Source organism: Nansenia antarctica (genome assembly GCF_963989245.1).
Source record: "Nansenia antarctica genome assembly, chromosome: 18".
Lineage (NCBI taxonomy): Eukaryota > Metazoa > Chordata > Actinopteri > Argentiniformes > Microstomatidae > Nansenia > Nansenia antarctica.
In genome coordinates this window covers 4377884-4383883 of record NC_137691.1, presented here as the reverse complement: position 1 = coordinate 4383883, position 6000 = coordinate 4377884, and positions in this window count along the sequence as shown.

Here is a 6000-nt window from a genome sequence, read left to right as displayed (position 1 = left end):
TATGTCTATATCCAGCCCAATCAGTGAGGTATGATTTAATGTTACGATCACGTAACAGGTGCTTGCTGGCCCCAATGAGTTATGTGTGGGGGGGGGGGAACAGGCCCCATGGAAATGCACCATGAGTAGGCTAATACATGGTATATTGATACTGTAGTAGTGGTATTGTCTGTTCCAGTCCCTGGCGGTATGTGAATCTCTCTTCCTATCATTGTTCTATCAAAAGCAGAGAACGTGACGGTAAGTGTAGCATGATCACAAACCTAGTGTGTGTGTGTGTGTGTGTGTGTGTGTGTGTGTGTGTGTGTATGTGTGTGTGTGTGTGTGTGTATGTGGGTGTGTGTGTGTGTGTGTGTGTGTGTGTCTGTGTGTGTGTGTGTGTGTGTGTGTGTGTGTGTGTGTGTGTATGTGGGTGTGTGTGTGTGTGTGTGTGTTCTGTGTGTGTGTGTGTGTGTGTGTGTGTGTGTGTGTGCTGTGTGGTGTGTGTGTGTGTGTGTGTGTGTGTGTGTGTGTGTGTGTGTGTGTGTGTGTGTGTGTGTGTGTGTGTGTCTGTGTGTGTGTGTGTGTGTGTGTGTGTGTGTGTGTGTGTGTGTGTGTGTGTGTGTAGGTGGGTGCTGGCTTGTTGATGGGTTCATCATGGATGTTTCAGGTTTCAAGTTTCAAGTGTTATTGTTACGTCACATAACACAAGTGTAAGAGAGTAAAATATTCACAGGCTTCGGTTCCTTGAACATTGCAAGCACAAAGACCAATAAGGCAATAAGGCAAGATAAGTCAAGAAAGTGACAATAGTTCCAAGACATACAGTGAGACAATTGGACAAGTGACAAGTTGTGGGAGACATAATAGACAGATAAGACAGGACACAATTTAGCATGACAAATAGTTAACAAAATATAATGTACAGCCTGCAGAGAAGCCCTTGGCATGAATCCTCCTTCTTCATAACAACGCCGAGCCCTGTTCACAATCCAACCCCTGACTAAAGAATCCTATTTTCCCTTTCCTTTTTTTGTCACTTTTTTTGTTCATCATACCCTCCCCTCTCTGTAATGGAGACATTTTTTAATGTGTGGGCTTGGGAAATCCTGAATCACACATTAAAAGCGATTTCATCTCCACTGAATGGACGCGTTTGACTCTTTTTTGTGGGAACCGGCCGTTTCCCACTGAGCAAAGGGAGAACAAGGGCCGTTGTTCGACAGAAAAAAAAAACATCGCTGTGGATGACGGTTGTGGAGGAAACACATGAATAAAATGATTTAAAGGGGTCGCTCCCATTCACTTTTGTCTTCTGACTCTCTCTGACTCCCACTCAGTGTTTTGGGACATGTTTCAATAATTACCTCAGCACTCAGAGTTCACCCGGGGGCCTGGCTTTTGTGAAAGAGAAAAGCAAGAGAAGACCCACGCAAAAGAAAAAGGATGAAACCTGCATTGTGAGAGAAAAGGACAGCGCTTAGTTTGTTGACAGCACATAAACACTTATTTTTTTGTCTTCTGCTCGTTTTGAAAAGATGGCCTGTTGTTCCTAAAAGATATGGCTGCTATGCATGCATTAGACCCTTGGATTTTCATCATAAAAATCACAGCCATTCGTGCCTGTTAGCACTCACTTACTATTACTGTACTATTAATGTTCAGGGCTTTAAACCTGTATTGACACGTGGAATTGTGAGCGAGGAACTTGTACAGTCTGTGTGTCAGCACCACCACACACTCTCTGAACAAGAAACACACAAACGTATGATGTATCTGCGATACATTACATTCATTAGATGCACAGACAGTATATCAAATAAGCACTTCATGCAAGCCCAGCGAAATACATACTTCAGTGTAGTACACACTACATGACCGTAAATCACATGGATAAAAATACACGTCGGACTCCAGGACTGAAAATGGAGTACCATGATCAATCATGTCATATGTTTTTTAGTTTTTTAGTTTTTTTTTAAACAACTACATTTGAGTTTTACAACTTGTGTTTGCTACCAGCTCAGTGGCCTTGCGGTTAGAGTGTCTGTCCGCCCTGAGGTTGTGAGTTCGATCCCCGGCCGAGTCGTAGTACCAAAGATGATAAAAATGATACCTGATGCCTCCCTGCTTGGCACTCAGCATTAAGGGTTGGATTGGGGGGTAAGACCTTGCAACATACCAGCATCATGCCCAGGGGGGGTACTTGTACATCACGCTACGGAAACAGGAGATAGGCTCCTGCCCTATGGGCCATTAGGCTCGAGAACCATCGGTTCTCAAGGCTACTTACTTACTTTTTACTTTACAGCTTTTACAGTATAGGCCTATGCATGTTTTCACTGAGAGGATAAGAGGATAATTATCCCAGAGCTACTGGAATAGTCTAGCACAGGGTTTATAACTTTCTCTCCATTGTCAGATCTGCAAACACCTCACTAACCCTAACCCTCCCTAAAGACACTAAAGTTACTCCTCTTACTGATTCGACCAGGGAATGTATACAATGAGGAAATATAACAAGTTACTGTGTTCAAATATTGTTATATTATAACAGTTACTTTTTCAATGCCTCAGTTACTTTCAGAATCATATCTCTATCGGACTGTTATAATAATATATAATAATAATGATAATTATTATTATTATTCTTTCCTTATCCTGCTATTGTTATAGCATTGTTTCCTGCTAATGGGATTAATGCTGTAACTTCTTTCCTGTTGTCTTAAAGCCAAAATCAAAGAAAGATTGCAGCTGTGTTTTAATAATACATTCAAATAAAAGGCATAACATCAAAGGGATTACTTATCATTAAGGACAAATGTAAGTCAAACAAACTTGATCAAACAACGGTGAAATGTACAGGATAGTACTAGAACAACATCTACACCGTTGCACATTTGGTACAGGTACAGTAGGTAGGCCTTTAGTGGAGCGCCGTGCTGAATGGACAGGGTAAAAAAAGACTACTAACATGAAATAGATTACTTTTCAAGTAGAAAATCCCAACACTATTGGTCATGGATCATTCCAGCAACTTGCACAGATTTATTACACATAATCAATCATGTATGATTCATTGCAAAGCATCAAGTTATATCTAAAGCCAAAAATGTAACGTGCCAAACTAGCCTAACATCAGATATACAGTTGTATAAAGCAGCAGGTGGCACTGCGACTGGGGAAACCAGTTGAAGAACATGACACTGTGGTTTTTTAATAAGGCCGATTACCATGAGTCACATGCTAACTGTAGATAAGGCATTACAGTAAAACCGTTTATACGAGTCGAGTATACACTGGCAAGAGAGAGAGCACGAACAGTGGAAAGAGCAACAGAACCCCCCCTCCACCCCACCCCACCCCCACCCCCACCACCACCCCCGCATTCTAACCTCTTAAACCCCCTCACTGCTGCGTGACCGTGGAGCCCAAAACGCGGACAACCTGTTCCTCAAGGGGCTCACATTTTATCTCTGCAGATATCGGGGAGGAGGAGGAGTGGTAAGGGGGTACGGGGTGGCATCATGAGAATGTTTTCCAATATTAGCCAGACTTTAAAAATAGAGCCCCATCACATGAAATCAATAATGGTACTTAGATGTGACAGAGTGTGTGTTGGCAGGGTCTAGCCTCTGTGGCTTAGCACAGCTCTGGGCTCGGTACCGTTATCCCTGCTACCCCACTACTGCCGCAGGCCTAGGGCCTGTCATAAAGTCATGATAAAATCACAATAAAAGGGTTGCGGCTCTTTCTTTAGATTAGATTAGATTAGATTCACTTTATTGTCATTAAGTAATGATAAATCACAATAAAAGGGTTGCGGCTCTTTCTTTAGATTAGATTAGATTAGATTAGATTCACTTTATTGTCATTACAAGACAATGCAACGACATTATTGTGCGTCTAACCAGAAGTGCAACAAATATATTTGGCACTTATTTAGCACTTTAGCACTGAAACCAAGATGGTCCCTTTCTCTATATGAAATGTCGAAAAAATATATAATTCATGGAATCAAGCGTTGTTGAGAGGATAGAGTATTTATCTGTTGAACCTTTCAAACTGAATTTTCACACTAAATGAGAATTGAACTGAACACCATCGATGACAGTTAAAAAAAACTGTGATGAGGGTGATGGTAAGATGTTATATATGTTGGGCAGGGGGGGGGGGGTTGCAAGTATAATACACATTGGTTTTATCCCCATGATACTATGAAAGGACAGCAGATGGATGTTGCGGAGAGAGCTTGGTGTGTAGAGCTACTCCTCCAACCACAACATGAGACACAACTACCTCGACTTTCTCGGAACAGCCACTACAAATCTTCCCCTGCCATGCCTACACAGAGGCCCGATATAGATCCAAGGGAGAGAGCTTAATATGTAGGATATCACATGGCCCGGTACACCGATAAACAGGACCTCCCTGTCCCCTGGTTGAACTGTGGCTCAATCAAGCGATTCTCTCTCTCTCTCTCTCTGAATGAGTGTTCACTGCCAGGGACTAGTTTAGACACAACAGCAACCTAAACCAGAATTGTATGGTGACACGAACACTGAAGTGTCTTTTTTCAAAACAGTGTTGTTCCACCCACAACTTGTATGTGTCAGTGCTACTGCCAGTAGGCCGTGAATCTCCTGTTCACTCCCTTGTGTAGCCTATTATTTGAAAAAATGCTCTAAACCAATGCTGTAACTGCTGATCAAAACAAACCATATAACAGCAATGCCTAACTCTATAAATGTATAAATGACAGTCCATCAAAATCACTCAGAGGTTTACTTTGATTCACTTTGCAGTGTTCATCAGGAGACCCTGACTTAACCTACAGCAGCTATGTGCAGCGCAAGTGTCGAAGGAAGGTACAAGAGTGCCACCTGCTGGTTGTTCAGTGGTACTGGCAGGTGAGCACTGGGCCTGGTTGTAATCCAGTTATATTGGTTGACGTTTTTAAATGTACACTCTAATAAAAGCTATTTGTCATTTGAATATGACTATACGTTTTTAATGTTATGTTTACAACGCGTTTTGATCCTAGAAAATGTTTTGTAAAAAACATTGTGTGTGAATCTATTCACGCACTTAAGGGCTCTGCACACAGCGTGCGATTCTGTTGCGCGTCAACATTCCATTTTGAAGTTTGAATGGAAGTCTATGAGAAAATCATAAAACATCGCATCCCAATGCACACAGCGTGCGATGCGATTTCTGTTGTATGTTCTCATAGACTTCCATTCAAACTTCAAAATGGAATGTTGACGCGCAACAGAATCGCACGCTGTGTGCAGAGCCCTTTACTCTAAACATTACGGTAATCCCTCGGACCAATGGCGTTTGCTGTTTGACGCACTGCCTGCCTGGGGCGTCCTGCACAGGGTTGCCAGGTGGGGCGGGTTACCGTCGAATGGGCTACTTTTAATCACACTAGGCCGGAAAAAAGCATTTTTTTTGGGTGGTTGGGCTGGATAAATAGCATTTAGGCAGTATCAAAATGTCAGTGCCTGAAAGTTACAAAATGCGTGAAGTTAAAACACACACCCTAGTAGCTACATACAATGTGCAGGTTTTCTTTATTTCACAAACATCATTGGCAACAGACATACAGTTTAGGGGCAGGAGATGGGCACCTGTCCAATTAGTACTTAGCGGTTTTCTGACAATCTAGGTTTGGGGCTGGCTTTTGGTGGATTTAATAATAATAATAATAATAATAATAATAATAATAACTTTATTTATATAGCACTTTACGTCAGAGTGCTTTACAAGTACAATAGGTAAAAAAAAAAAAAACATTTTAAACAATATAAAAACAGCTATTTCAATTTTTTTAAAAACACACAATTTCGCACCACAAATGTAATAGGTAAAACATTTTTTTTAAACACATTTAAAAACAACTATTTCAATTTAAAAACACACATAAATTACAACAGCACAAAAAAAAACAGCCTATGACATGTAGACAACGCAAAACAGGTGCCTTTTTATAACCGATTGAGCGCTTATAGACTGTGG